At 40.9% G+C, this 16,437-nt stretch overlaps 1 pseudogene; it reads right to left on the reverse strand.

Annotated features, from left to right (window-relative positions):
- Positions 1-4,051: 4,051 nt before the first annotated feature.
- On the reverse strand, positions 4,052-11,669 carry LOC110694376 (annotated as a pseudogene).
- Positions 11,670-16,437: the final 4,768 nt, after the last annotated feature.

The following is a 16,437-nucleotide window of genomic DNA, read 5'->3' on the forward strand; positions in this document are numbered from 1 at the left end:
AATAACCAGCATGTGAATGACAATATACAAGAAAGACTGGATAGATTTCTTGTTAATCGTGACTGGAAAGAAAGGTTCTAGGGCTCTTTTGTTTCTCATCTTCCGAAACACAAGTCTGATCACTTACCTATACTTTTGAGCATTGTGGGGTGTCCTATTGGGAAGAAGAAGAGAAAAATTAAAAACTTTTTCGCTTCAAAGAAGTATGGCTGCGTGAAGAGAGTTGCGGAGAAATAATCAAGGATGCTTGGATCAAAGGTGGGAATATGAGACACAACATTGGAAGTACGACAATGCATCTTAAAAAGTAGGGCAAAGAGAAATTTGGAAATGCAGATAAGGAGCTAAAGGATTGCAGAAATAAAATAAGGGACCTAATGCAAGCTGATTAGACGTTGGAGGTGATTGAAAAAATATGAAAGCTATTGATTATAGGATGGACGAGCTTGAGGGAAGGGAAGAGGTGTACTGCGACAAAGGAGACAGAGTTGGTTACAAGGGGGGTGATAAAAACTCACGGTTTTTCCCTGCTAAGGCGAGCCAGAGAAGAGAAAAAAAATCCAGTGATGAGCATCCAAGATGAAGCCGGAAATCAGTATAAGGAGGAAGCAGATATCTCTGAAGTTTTTGTTCATTTTTTTGATGACCTTTTTCATCAGGGACTCACATTGATGTCTTCCCAATTATAGACAAGAAGAACTCTCGTTTAAATAATGAGATGGTGGAAATTATGGTAGCACCTTTTACCGGAGAGGAAGTAAAAAATGCTCTCTTTCAAATGCATCCCTCGAAGGCCCCCGGTCCAGACAGTATATCGACTCTATTTTATCAGAAATTTTGGGATATAGTTGGAGGGGATGTAATTAATCTGGCTCTTAATTTTTTGAATAATGAGGGAGATATCTTAAATTTTAACCACACTATTGTGCTCATTCCAAAAAAGAAAGTTTGTTTGCCTCCGAAAGATTTTAAACCTATTAGCCTTTTTAATGTCTTGTATAAGGTGATTGCCTAATCTCTTGCTAATGGGCTGAAACTTGCCCTTCCGGTGCTTATTGATGAAACTCAAAGTGGTTTTGTTCCCGGTTGTTTGACCACAGATAATGCTCTTGTTGCCTATGAGTGCTTCCATTATTTGTGAAAGAAGAAAAAGGGGGTGAAAGGAGATATGGCTTTGAAGTTTAATATGAGCAAAGCTTATTAAGCCATTGATTACAGGATGGACGAGCCAGGCTGGGAGACCTTTTGGATGCTTTACCGGCCTGTTTGGCTCAAAAGAAATGAATGGATGTTTTAAAATAAGCTGAAAAATATAATGTGGAGGATTGACAAGGCCATTGGAGTCTTAGGTGAGTTATAAGGAAAAAGTAGGTCGTAGGTCCACTACCCTAAATCAAATTAGAAATTTATAAACCTAAACTTACACTAAACTAGTTAGTGGCATGTAAAGGGTCGAACCCACAAGGAAGCACACGAGTTTAAACACCAAAATCACTAATGCAAGAGTCATGGAGAATATTTTTTTTTCTTTGATTAAAAACACTAAAACAACTAAGAGAGACTATTGAGAATTAAACCGAAGGGAAATAATGCTAGGGGGTACGGGGGTGTCAACCACGATTAACAAAGATAGACAATGATGATTATCATGAAGAACATGCCATGGAATACAAAATTCTACCTAAACAATTCACTCCCATGCAATTGTCCAAGCAATCAATGAATGAAGTCTTGGCCTAATCAAGATCACTTCCGCGCATCTAATTAGGCACTAATTAAATCATGAGATTAAGAGTGCACAAAACCTGAAGCTCTACTTAAACAATTCATTTCCATGCAATCATTCAAGTAGATTGAGAAAAGAGATCTTATCCTAATCCAAATCACCCCCGTGCATCTAAATTAGGGAAAAATCAAATAATGTGCTACTAATAATCTCACACCATCAAATATCATTCATTCATCAATTCATAGCATGTATTTAATCAATCATCAGCAATCAATGTTAATCCATGCCCTTCACCCCCTTCCCCTAGCTAAAAACCTATCATAGAGAAGTAAAGGAAGCCATGATAATTGATAACTAAACAAGGTAAGAAAACACAATTAACAAGGATAAACATGAAAATCAAACAAGCAAGAAGAGATTACTCCTAATGCATCAACAAAACAATATGTAAACCAAATGAAAGCAATAAACTAAAGTAAAGAGATAGGGAAGAAGAGATTACTAATGGAAAACTTAAATTGACATTTCTTGAAGAAAATCCAAGTGCTACAATGGAGAAAATCACAATCTACACTACTTTCTCTCTCTAAATTACTCCTAATCTAACCCTAATCTAGAGAGAAAATGCCTAATCTAATTTAAGGGATAAAAGTATGGAAAATAAGCTCCCCTAAAATAGGAAAACCGAGGTATAATTATATTCCAAGAAGAAAAAGGAAGAAAATCGGAAATAAAGCACGAAATAAACCCAAACGAACGCACCCGCGCACGACACCGTCACGCCCGCGGTGAACAGTGCTTTGTCGCGCCACGGTGCAGCTGCCACGCCATGGCAGAAGTTGCCGCGCCACGGTGAACAAGGGGGGCCAGAACAGGACAGCAGGGCCGCGCCCGCGGTGGCTGGAGCCGTGCCCTCTCCACGCCATCTCCAGATTGCTCGAAAGTTTGCCAAAGCTGCTCTCCACGCCCACGACCTACACGTCCGCGCCCGCGGTTCAAGGGACAATTGCGCGCCCTCTCCAAAATACCATCTCTCCCTCTCCTAGAACATGGTAGCTCATCTTACTTCTTCCAAGAGCACTAAAAACCTACAAAATAAGGACAAAAATGCTAAAAAAAACACAAGAAGAGACCAAAGAAGAAGAAAAACACGAGAGGAAGCAAATATAACCAGAATAAAGGATAAAAACAACTAGAGAGGGCACAAACAAGTTACAAATGAGGGTAAACCCTCCCTAAAGAGGGGTAAAATAGTGGCATAAATGCCACTCATCAGTGTGGCAAATACAAAGGGTAGCAATCTCCCCTGCGTTTGGGTTCCCCATCCTATGGGTTTTTTAAAACTTAACACCGACGCTGCTATTGACAAGGAGGGGTGTGTAGGTGTTGGTGCGATTTTAAGGGATGGGCAGGTGATCCTCTTTTAGCTCTGTGTGATATGTGGAGGGGTGAATACACAACAGAGATTGGTGAGGCGTTAGCTGTGAGACATGGCATCAAAATAGCGATGGAAGCAGGTTTTCTTAGCTTCAAGGTTGAAACTGACTGCCTTGCTCTTGTTTTAGCTCTTAGACAAAGGAAAAAAAGAAAACTCAATCTTTGGCATGATCCTCAATGATATCTGTCACTTTACTGACCAATGCAACTCTATTTCTTTTGCTTTTGTTAGAAGGAATGGGAATAAAGATGCACATGCTCTTGCTAAGCTTAGCTTGTCTTTAGGGGTTCTTAATGTCTGGTTAGAAGACATACCTACTGCTGTAATGAGCATTGTTGCTGATGATATTACTTAAATAAATGCTCTTTTGCTTGCTGTAAAAAAAATTAAAAAAAGTTGATAAGAAAGGATTGAGAGTGACCTTTACCTGCAAACTAAACTCCATTGTGGGTTCGCCAAGAACAATATAAATACTAGATGATTAGCAGACTAATTAAATTCAAAATGATCACTAGAGACTAAGGAGGAAAATATAACCCATTCACAAAACTAGTTTAGACAACCAGTGGCTTTTGGGGGGGGAGGTTAGGGGATGCTAAATCCCTCTAATTGGCAAGGAAGTAAAAAAATGTATATTAGTTCAGAGCACTCTCAACACTTCCTCAGTTCATTCCCTAACATTTAAGCAATTAGACATACTCTTTATTCAACTGAATCAATAAATATTATACATTTAACAATCTCTATAAATTTTTAGAACAACGAAAGGTATTTAAGTACTATGACATGCAACATGTGTTTAACAGAGCATTTCTTCTTTAGATGTACCATCTAACCAATAATGCTTACCAAAAAAGCATAATAAGCAAAAGTAAGATTGAGCTTTACCATGTACGAAGATTTTGACACTTTAACCCTTTGATTGCTGCCTCAGCAAAAACTTTTGCAACTTTTGCTTTAGCTTCTGCAGCCTCAGCCTCCCTTGTAACCTTCTCAGCTTCTAAAATAGCAACTTCTGCTTCAGCAGCTGCAGCGGCAGCTTCATGAGGTGACAAACTCTTCATTTTCCCCAATTCTGCAACAACTTCTGACGTTGTAAAAATTTTAAGTTCCTTGCTTTCTGGCTTAGCATGGTCCTTGTGTTTACCATCCCATAAATCTTTTCTTGTCTTAGAAGAAGGTGAAGTCTCAGATATTCTATACCTGTGCTTAACCTAGCACAATTAAAACCAATACTCACAATTAGTATGTCCTGTTGGGTTTGAGAAGTGTGGAGAACGGTTCAAGAAGACAAAGGGCTGACTTCAAATGAGCATATCTCAATATATAGAAATGATATTGAGACGATTCAAGTTGGAGATGATAGCTCGTCTCAAGAGCTTTCCAACAACTAGTCATAAGCTCGATTTAGTCAAGAATCGAGGGAGTTATGGCCGTTTTACGAAGAGTTGTTTGCGCAGTGCAGAAGTTCGACCGAACTTTTGAAAAGTTTGGTCAAACCATTTGAAGAAATTGAGCTGCTGCTACTGACTTCCTTGTTCGACCAAACATTTGGCAAGTTCGACCGAACCACCCTTAGTTCGGTCGAATAGGGGGTAGGTTTGGTCGAACCTTGTGCGTGCCCCTGTTTTCTACGCTATTGCGACTTAAGCGATGTGGCTTATTTAAGATTGTAGGATTGTTTTATTTTTCCTAGAACTATATTGTGTAAGAGAGCAAGAGTATACTCATGTTTTGTCATTGTAAGAGAGAAGAGTATACTCATGTTTTGTCATTGTAAGAGAGCAAGAGGATGAAGGGAAAGATGTAGAGAGAGAGCCTCAATGTAAACCCAAACACTTAGGGTTTGAGTTTTTAAGAGGGTGAGTTTGGGGTGGAGATTTCATGGTGATTGAAAGCTTGTAAACTACATTAATTTTCATCAAATTGTTACTCCATAGTGGATTGGTGGGTTTTTCTCCTTGTTCTCGGGTTTCCCACGGTAAATTCTCCTTGTCTCGTTTGTTACTTGTTTTTCCGTCTTCGTTGTTGTTAATTGTCGTTAATCGCAAACTAGCTAGCACATTCGGTTAATCCTTTCATGTCCGTTCATGGAAAGGGGATAATTAACAATACAGTTGTAAAATAATCTGAGATACATCACATGATGAGAAAGTGGATGTAAATACTCAGGGAAAAACCTTTCGATTATATAACAAGTCAGCTTTATAAAAGGTTTCAATTGGATATATGAAACTTTTGGTTTGTTTGGATACCAAAGTGGAAAAGAAACGGAAGGGAGGGACGAAGAAGGAAGGGGGACGAATGGAAGGGGAAAGGAGGGAGAAAGTTAGGTTAGATTTTCCCTCCAAATCATTCTAACATTGGAAGGATTTGGTTTATTACACATGGAGGGAAAATGAATCCTTCCATTTCCGTATCTAAAGAAGCAAGGATGAATCCCTTATTTTCTCTTCTCTTCCTTTCGCTCCAATTCTCTTAATCCATAGGGTGTCGTATCTCCTCCCCCCCTCCCAAAAAAAAAAATAATAATAGAAAATTCTAAATAGAGGCTATACTAAACATGAAATAAAATTCTTGATGTCAACTCACTCAATGTACACAATCACACCAAGCTAAGAAAAATATAAATGCATTAAAAGCAACCCAGAGGGTTACAACCAAACAACTAAAATTTTACGAACTGATGATGCTTGTTGTCAGAAATTTCTACAATAGTCATGTGGACTCATGTCTTCCAACAAGCTAAGAACCTACTTCCAAACATCCTTACCTTAATCAACTGGCCATTTGATGCCATAAACTTCAATTTTGAAGCTAATAATTTACTGAAATTTGGAGGTGCCCAAAACCGCTCCTAGCAGAAGAAAATTGTAAGTCAAAGCTTCGGTTATATATTAAGAAAAATAATGTCAGAAGCGTTTCCAACACCAACTAGAATAAAAAAATAGCTGAATTATTTTCCACAAAAAAATTGTAAGAAATATAAACAAGACACTGCCAGATAAAAATCATTCAAATAACAAATGATACAAAGAGCAAAATAACAGTCAATAATAGGGCTATTGCCTGTAAAAAGATACAATTTGGTAATAAATTGGGAGTTTCCTAGGACAGTTGGATCTTTTTCTTTCACTCTTCAACAGCCAGATAAAAGAGCACTTTGCTTTAAGAAGGTCTGTAAGCAAAATTTGCACACGTAATCGACCACCAAATCAAACTAAGAGAGAATTGCTTTAAATGGTCATGCGGCAAGAATATATTAGCCGCGGGGGGGGGGGGGGGGTTGGGGGGATTATGGAATAGTTATCCAAGTGTTTGCATGAGCTGACACTTAATCCAAATTTCAACTTTCATCCTAGATGTGAGAATCTAAACATCACTCACACGATGTTTGCTGGTGAATATGAAAATCTACTCAAGTTCTCTAGAGTTGATATTCATTCTACTCCCTTTTTGTAACTTTTCATAAGTTCTTTATGGGTATAGGTTTTCTTCAAATTTAAAAAAGAGTGAAGTTTATTTCGTGGATTTTCAGAGGCTAATCAAAATAGAATGTAAGAGGTGCTATGGATAACAAAGCGAACCATCCCTTTTAAAAATTAAGGGTTTTTTTTCTCTTCTGAAAAACTTACTATTTCTCATGTAGGCCTTTGGTGGACAAAAGTTACTTCTAGGATTGATTGCTAGAGTTATAGGTTGCTTTCTTATGCTGGGCAAAGGGAGAGTTGTTTGTTATTCAGAATATTGCGCGCAGATCTTCATTCTCCCTAAGAAAATTTTAAGGGAAATTGAAGCTAGAATTCGATGCTTTCTTTGCACAGGGATAGCTAACCCTTCTAAGAAGGCTCTGATTTCTTGGAATCTGGTGTGCATACCTAGAGTTTTGTGGGGGATGGAATGTTATTTCTCTTGGTGGCTGGAACAAGGCTGCAATAACCAAGGTGATGTGGGTTCTTGCTCACAAAGCTGATAACATGTGGGTTAAATGGGTTCATATACATTATTTCATATATACTGAGTTCCAGTTTGCTCCTATTCCTAAGAAATGTTCTTGTATTCTAAGAAGGATTCTGAAATGCAGGGCAATAATTGATGAAATTGGTAGCTGGAGTGAATCAGGGGAAAATGAGTATAAAAAAGTTATATGCTTTGATCAGGCCTCAAGGAGCTAAAATTATTTAGAAGATGGTTATTTGTAATAATAAAGCTTCTCCTAAAATCTTTGTATTACTTGGCTTGCTGTTTGGAACAAGCTTGTTACCAAAGACAGGTTGACTGTTAGGCATGTGCCTTATGATCCTATCTGTTATTTTTTGTCTTGCTGAAAATGAAAGTGTGTCGCACTTGTTCCTTAAGTGTGCTAATTCTAAGAGGATTTAGAGGTTCTTAGCTTGTGATGTTTAAGTAAATGACGGGAGCATAGGGATGACTAGAAATAAGGAGGGGAGAGGACATTAAAGTAAATGAAATTGTAAAAAAAAAAAAAAAAAAAGGAAAGGAAAGCAAAATGAATGAGCGAAAAATATTAATCTTCTTCAGGCCAAAAAGTTGATGGCAGTATGTATTCTAATCAATTTGGTCATTCTTTCCAATTCGTTTTTTTTCCCTCATCTTACCAATGAAAGTAATTGGGTAATTTTGGGAGAGTCTTATGAATCATGAACATGACTACATAATAAAAATAAGTCAAAGTATATTAAAAAAATAAAATAAAAAAGTAGGATGAAGAAAAAGCAGCAGCATAAAGTGGATGTGCAACAGTAATAAGCACCTTCATGCTATTTTATTGGAGGCCATTAGTGGTGTAGCTTGGGCTAGATCGGTTCCAAACTAGTGCCGGCTAGGGAGTTCAGTAGTTAGTAATTTTCTTTTTCCAATTATTCATTTTTGTTGCCTTTTCTTTTCTTAGTTGGCTAGTTTTTTTTTTGTTCTTGGGGCTTGCCCCTATCGTTCACTAAAAAAATATAACAAATTGGAATATTCTTGTCTAATGTAATAATAGTTGCTTTGGTGTTCAAAGCAAATTATTGATGTTTAAGAAAGCAATAAATATCTCCCAATTACTAGCACTAATTCTATATTTGGATTTGGATAGCCCTACTTCATGAAAACTCTTGATCCATAACTAACAAGAAGAGTAGTTACTGATAAAAGTGATAAATTAATTCTTAAATGATATCATTAGAGAATCCACGTACAGATTATGCTCTAAAATTGATAAACAAAACATAACACTTCCTGAATAAAGCTAATACAAAACTCAGGAACCACCCATATAAAGCAACTATGAAGGTGAATAACATAAACCTACTGCAATTTAATATTTTAAATCCATCAGTTAAGCAAGACAAAACTGATAACTAGTTGACAGTAAATTGTTAAAGCTACTGCCATGGGATGTAATAAATTAGTCGACGATGATATGAAAATCAACATATTGAGCAGTTACAAGCATAAAAAGACGTACAAGTATGTCAAAAAGCAGATTTCTTTGACAGCAACCAAAGACTGGAAGATGGCAACTAAATAAAAAAGTCATTCTGACTTCTGAGTATAGCTAATGATAAGTTGTTATAGCCTCTAATACCTCTATGTACATGGCAATTACATTCCTGTCAGAACCTTTAGGCCCCTGAAGAGTTGTTATAGCCTCCAATATGAGATTATCGAGCCTAAGCAAAAACAAAATACAGAATAACAATCATTATCGAAATTATAAAAAAATACCATATCAACAGACTGTAAACTCTTAAAGCTACCATAGCTTCCTAAACAAAGCATCACATAAAGCATACCCACACTCATCACTCCTTTTAGGGGTCGTTTGGTTCGCTGTAATGGCAAAAGGGAATGGAAATGATTCCCTTTGTAAGCGTTTGTTTTGCGACTTTTGTCATTCCCTTTCTCCTTTTTTATTTTTGGGTTTACCCATTTTTATTCCACCCCCATTCCCCACCCCCCTACCTTTACCATTCCCTTTCCTCAACCACCACCATACCCACATCCCACCAACCTCGTCGGATGGTCGCCGGCGATCCCTGACCTTGGCTCCACCTTCACCGGCGATCCCGACCTTCGCTCTACCTTCGCCGGCGATCCCCGACTTCGCTCCACCTTCGTCGGACTCCCTCGACCTCGCTGCACCTCCCCCGACTTTGCTCCACCTTCGCCGGACTCCCTCGACCTCGCTGCACCTCCCCCGACTTCGCTCCACCTTCGCCAGACTCCCTCGACCTCGCTACACCTCCCCCGACTTCGCTACACCTCCCCCGACTTCGCTCCACCTTCGCCGGACTCCCTCGACCTCGCTGCACCTCCCCCGACCTTCGCTCCACCTTCTCCGGCACTCCCTTGACCTTGCTGCACCTCCCCCGACCTCGCTCCACCTTCGCCGGCACTTCTCCGACCTCGCTGGTCGCCGCCGGAATTCCAAAATACCAATTTCCAGAAGAAAAAAAAGTTAAAATAAAACCCTAAATGGTGGTGCTGTGGTGGTGGTTCCATGAAATCATTCCCTTTGTTTTTTTAAAACAAGCAACCACCCTAAATTTCAAGGGTTTCATTTCATTCTCCTCCATACCCTTTCCCCATTCCATTCCGATTCCGCTTTGCGAACCAAACGACCTCTTACAACTTTTAAAATCTGTTTTAGGCACTATAAAAAAGAATGAACCCACAAAAGAATGACCTAGAAACTATACACCTCTCATCCTTTCTCTTATGTCAATCAATGTTTCACGTTAGTTTTAATTGCCACAATTTGTATCACTAACAACTTGTTTGGATAGAGATATTTAAAGGGAAAGATAGGGGGTGCCTTATTTGGATTCCAGATTGTGAGGATGAGTTAAATGGAGGACAGAATAGTGGAAATATTTTCCTTCATCTTATATAAACAATCCTCCATAATTGGAAAGATGTGGATGGAAGATTGGAGCCTAAGTCAATTTCTCAATTATTTTATATATATATATATATCAAAAGTATTCAAGAAGTAGGTAGAATTCACAAGAATCACAAATTTGTAAATATGTTGTGATTGGGAAAAAATAAAATAAAATCATGTTCATGGAACTCTTTCTGTCGCAAATATATAGGGAAATAATGTTTCTTAACCCCTCCCCTCCCCTTTTCTTCACTCTTTAAGACCATGTTCACTTCATCTTAAAAAATAATATTCAATAAAAATAAGTTCAGTTCAGTAAAAATCAGTGATTGTGAATAAAAAATATAATAAAGAATGAGTGCAGTTCTATAATATTAATTTCAGTTCAATAATAGTAATTTAAATTCAGCAAAATTAATTTAAGTTCAGCAAAAATGAGGTTAAGTGAACAGGGCCCAAGTCTTATCCAAACAAGTTGTAAATTTCAATTCCCTTTTTGCATCTTGGGTGCGGCAGATAATGGCTCAACATAGAATTTCAAAACAAGAACTACCCACCCATAGTATGCGATTTTATATTTCTATTGAGTTTTACAGTTGTTTAGGGATGGAAAAGAAGGAGAGGAGAGGGATGGGGGAGGGAAGTTCCAAATCTCTCCACTATCAATTCTTACAATTTAATTCAAACATGTTTCTCCCCTCCAATTCCCTTCCTTCCTCATTTGTTATCCAAATGAAAGATACTCCACTCCTCTATTTCCCATCCTTTACCTCCATTTCCTTTAAAACAAACACACTGTTAAAGTGATTGTAGTCAAGTATCCATTATAAAGACCCGACTCAATTATGCATTTGGGGATGAGCGGATAAAGCGCCGTATATCAGCACTAACCATGAAACACTATACAGAACAGAAGTTACTAGTCCAGTCTTTGATTTTATACGGACTGCAAGAGGGGTAGCATATTTGGTTATAACAACATTACACTTCATACACCAAGATATACAAATAAAGAACAGGTCAACATAATGACAAAAGGACTGACCTTGTATATGTTTTCTTCGAATCAGCAACCTGAACTGTCTCACTGAGGGTACCAACAAGTTCATCTTCAACAGCATCCTCATCACTCCTAACATGGTTCACCACGGAAGGCTTGTCATCAAGTTTGGGGATTTGTGGATTCCTCTTAAGTGCTAGCCTAGCTTTTTCTCTAGATCCTAAGCCACTCAAAGTCACATAAATATTTCTCCACTTATCCTGTCAAGAATGATAAAGAAATTCTGGTGTTAGCACAAGTTTAATACAAACAGATAGGAACAATCATTAAAGCTGAAATAGAATTTTTGTTGCCTCTATCAATTTCACAATGTAAAAGTATGTTCAGATAAATCAAAGCTTCAATTCCCCTAAAAGGGCTCAATACCATACCTTGAGATCCACATTTTAACGGAAGCATAGGACATTGCTGAACTCTAGATCTCTAAGTATTGTTTGCCACTCACCAGACCCATGCTCGCGTACTCTAGCTTTTAGAGCTGCTTCTTCTTCTGCTATCCACTTTTGTTTAGGAGCACCCATTAGCAAGAATCCAAGACTCTTTACAAGAAAACATATAAGATTGTTAAAAACTGCTGAAACTGCATATCACAGGCCAACAAATTGTACAAAAATCATAAAGGCCTAAATCAGGTTATAGATCATGACACTAGTCGTGAGCAGTAATCACTATAACTGCTACTAATAGCAAAAGAAGACTATGCAGGAAAGTCTAGTCGAAATGGAGAATACTTTATACGAATTAGTGAATTTACAAGAGCATAAGGAAACTGGGAATTTCAATGTCCCTTTAATTTGGGAATGACCTCTGAACAAAGAATGGCATGATGCTAAAACATGTCTTTCTCATTTCTGTACACTTTTCACCTACATATTATCAAAATACATCATGCATGCATGCATTGAAGGCTACAACATATCTTAAAAAATAATAAGACATCTGACATCGCAACCTTGCATCTTTTGATATCTTAAAAGATACAATCAGCACCGCCATAATAATATACATTGGCAAAGAAAAGATACAATTCTGCATCTTATCCAAGTGTTAAGATGGTAATGAATAACGCGCATCATTATGCTTCAACTCTTCAAATTCAATACCCAAAAACCCTCTCCCGCTTCCCGAATTCAACAAACATCCAAGAGTGACCCCAGAAGATTATGTTTTGGGTCCCATAATTATAAATTCCAACAACCAAACCTTGATCAAAACTCGGAAATAATAACTGTTTGGGTCCAATTTAGTCCATCTAATTGGGCCAAGTCCAAATGATTCAATCCAAAGCCCAAAAGCAAGGTTCAACTCTCCGGCCCAATGTCAAAGTCAGTCAAAGGTTCACTCCAGGTGGCAAGCCCACTTGACTCCAAGGGCCCAAGCCCCTCATTTAAGCAAAGGTATAAAAGCCAAACTTATTCCATTTTACAACATTCATTCACAATCAGCCTCAAGCACAAAATCTCTTGCATAGCACATTCTCTCTCTCTTTTAAACACCGTACTGACTTCGGCATCAGAGGGGCCTTCCTCGACACAACCCCTGAAGCTAGTTTTACGTGTCCTTTGGTGTGTAGGAAATCCTCAGTTCCAGCATTCTTTGGACCGAGATCAGTCTTCTCCACCTTAAAAGGGCTTGCCGAAGGCCCCGTTGTTTTTACTTGAAACAATTTGGCGCCGTCTGTGGGGAGGATACAAAAAGTGAAGCCAAAAATCCACCACTCCTAGCAAAAAACATGACTAAGAGTGGCAAAAGCGCCGGGAGCGCTAGAAAGAGGAAGGAAAGAGACCTGATCACGGTGAGGCAGCATCAGCCGATTTCACCGTCGCCGGAGCCATCCACTCCTTCCTCAAGAGCTCCCAATTCCCAAGAAAGGGAGGCTTCAAGAGCCCCCAATTCTCAGAGAAGGGAAGCTTCAGGGGGCTCATCCTCGCACCAAAATCGACAGCCCACGGTTTCACCCGAGCCGAGTGGGACAAATGCGAGGAGTCCCCCACCAAACAGCAACTTGCGTTCTCAGTCCCAGCCGAAAGAAACCCCTCTATCAGGGCCCTCTACGGAGGAAGTGGTCAGGGCCGTGGCAGTCTACATGGAGTTCCCTAAGGCCCAAGGGGTCATCCTCCACCAACACCTCCTAAGTCTCCATCTCAGCAGCCGAGACACCTGAGAAGGAGAGTCGGTCAAGAGAAGGATGGACAATCTCTATCCTAAAAGGAGCTCGGGAAGAAATGGAAGGAGAACATATGGAACTCTAACAAGGAAAGGAAGAAGAATCCTCACTTCTTCGACCATTCTGAAACTCAGGACGCAATGAGTTTCTGGAGCAGCAATACTACTTCCACATACAAGGAGGAGTCTGCTCGCTGAAGTGTTCATGAACGCTTAGGCGCAAGGGAGGTGGACATGCACAGCCGCCTCACCTTCCCGGAAAAGACCTGGCCCTATCCCGAATTGTCTCGGCCAGGGACGAAAACCACTTCCACCTCTCTAAGAGGGAGAAGCGAGGTCCCTTCAGCCAAGCAAAGAGGGAAGGCAATTATGGTCCTTACAAGTTCGCCCTTCCAGAGTTGGATACTGGAAGAGCATGTGCCGACGGTGAAAATACCGGCGCACATTACTTACGATGGCACCTCAGACCCAAAGGATCACATTGCCTCCTATGAGAGGCACATGTATCTTAACCCTAGGTCTGAGGCTACCTGGTGCAAGTACTTTCCAACGACCCTCAAAGGTGTTGCACAATCGTGGATCACCAAAGGGGTAAAAGAAGGCTCTATTTCTGGTTGGAATGACCTTTCCAACAAATTCAAGAGTAAATTTTCTACGGCTAACCGTCGATAAAAGACAACTGTAGAGCTGATGGGTCTGCAGCAAGCCAAAGGCGAAAGCCTCCGCAATTATCTGACTCGTTTCAACAACGATTCATCCAGAATTACAAGTCTGGATCAAGGCCTTGCCGTGTTTGCACTACGGAATGGTCTTCAAGCTGGAAAATTCCTGGACTTCATGGTCATGCATCCCCCGCATACCTTGGAGGAAGCTTTAGATGCCTCGGATAAATTTATCTGAGCCGAAGAGTGGAACAAGTCGAAGTCTCAGTCCCAGTCAGGGGCTGGGAAAGCCAAAGGACAGTTGTCCGAGGTTTCTCCGCCGAGGAAAGGGAAGGCCAAGACCTCAGAACCGTCCTCGGCCGCAGAGCCGAAAAAAGAAAAGTTCGTCCCCTATACAGGGCGATACGAATCATACACTCCCCTTACTCTTCCTCGCGCTAAGATCTACAGTACGACAAGGGACGAGGGGAGCTTCAAGAAGCCTCGGCCATTGCCACCATGGCATCAACAGAAGGGCAAGGACCGATGGTGCGAGTTTCATGAATCTCCTGGACTTCGCACCGAGGACTGCCTTTAGCTGAAGGACCAGATTGAGGACCAAGTTCGGAAGGGCTATCTGAAGAAATACCTCGCGGACCGCCACGAAGAGAAGAAAGTTGAGAGAGACTCTTGGCAGGATCTTAACTTTCCCTGGAAAAAAGACAAGCAGCAAGACAAGGACACCCTTGACATTCTTGTTACTTCTGGAGGAGTATCTCGAAGCGCAGTGAAACGCCACTTGAGGGGTCTGACCCACCAAGTCAATCATACTGAGCTCCGGGCGCCTCAGTCTCTGGTACCGAACATTCTGTTCACAGCCGAAGACTGTGAGGGGGGTGGTGTTTCCCCATGATGACCCATTGGTGATAGTTATGGGCATCGCAAACCGCAACGTCTGGCGAACCCTCGTCGACGGCGGCATCGTGGCGAATATCCTCTTTCGGGGAGCATTTGACCAGCTGAAGATGGAGGCCAAGCACCTAACTCCGGTACCCTACCCGGTATTAGGATTTAGTGGCTCTTCATCATATCCGGATGGGAAGATTCTTCTTCTTGTTACCATCGGCAAAGGCTGAGCAGTGCGGAGCATCATGGTTGAATTCTTAGTCGTGGATGCGCCCTCTGTGTATAACGTGATTATGGGGAGACCCCTCATTCACGACATCCAAGGAGTTATCTCGATGTACCATGAAACGATGATATATGTTTCGGACGAGGGACACTCCGAGAAAATAAAGGGCAGCCAAAAGGAAGACCGAAGATGTAATCACCTCAAGCCATCCAAGGGTCGCCGCAACGACCAGGATGATGAGGAGGAGAAAGAGCAGGACCGCAGCGCAAAAAGCCTAAAGGCTTAAGTGCTTTGGCCCAAGGAGCCCCGGCAAAGGAAAAATCCTTAGGGGGTGAAAGAGCTAGTTCTTCATCTGAGTCGAAAGACTCAGAGGATCAGCTAAAGCCTGGGAGGCCTGCTGATATTGACAGCAGGTCAGAATCCGAAGAGTCCAATGCCAAGGCTTTGGCATTGGATAACCAGACAGAGTCATTAGAGTTGGCCGAAGGAAATTCTGAAAGGTGTGTCAGCATCGGACTGGGACTTGAGCCAAACGTTCATGCTGAGCTAATCCAACTCCTTCGGGACAACAAAGATGTGCTCGCATTCTCGGCAGAAGAAATTCCCGGGATTGATCCGAACCTCATCTCTCATAAGCTTAATGTCGACCCTGCATGTCGACCTATTAAGCAGAGAAAGAGAAATTACTCCGCTCAAAAGAACCAAGACATCGCAGCCGAAGTCAAGAAACTCTTGGATGCTAGGTTCATCGAACCTTGTCAATATCCGGAATGACTGGCTAATGTGGTGATGGTTCAGAAGGAAAATGGTAGCTGGAGAATGTGCGTTGACTTCACAGATCTGAATAAGGCATGTCCAAAAGACTTTTACCCCTTGTCGAGGATCGATCAGCTAGTCGACTCGGCAAGTGGGCATGCCCTGCTCAGCTTCATGGACGCATTTTTTGGATATCATCAGATCTTCATGCACCCCGATGACCGAGCAAAAACAGCATTTGTTACAAGTTCCGGGGTGTACAATTATAAAATGATGCCCTTCGGATTGAAAAATGCGGGGGCAGCATATCAAAGGTTGGTCGATCAGGTATTCGCCGAGCAAAAAGGCCGTAACATGGAAGTTTATGTTGACGATTCTATCGTCAAAAGCAAGGAAGAAAAAAACCATGTTACGAACTTGGCCGAAACCTTCGCCACCCTTCGCAAGCACCAAATGAGACTGAACCCGAAGAGGTGTGTCTTCGGCGTGAAGTCAGGTAAGTTCCTCGGCTTCATGGTCAGTAAAAGGGGGATTGATGCTAATCCCGCCAAAGTGCAAGCAGCTCTGGATCTCCCCGAGCCGAAGACTAAGAAGGATGTTCAGCGCCTAACTGGCAGAATGGCCGC

The sequence above is a fragment of the Chenopodium quinoa genome, unplaced genomic scaffold (genome assembly GCF_001683475.1).
Source record: "Chenopodium quinoa cultivar QQ74 unplaced genomic scaffold, ASM168347v1, whole genome shotgun sequence".
NCBI classification, from domain to species: Eukaryota; Viridiplantae; Streptophyta; class Magnoliopsida; order Caryophyllales; family Amaranthaceae; genus Chenopodium; species Chenopodium quinoa.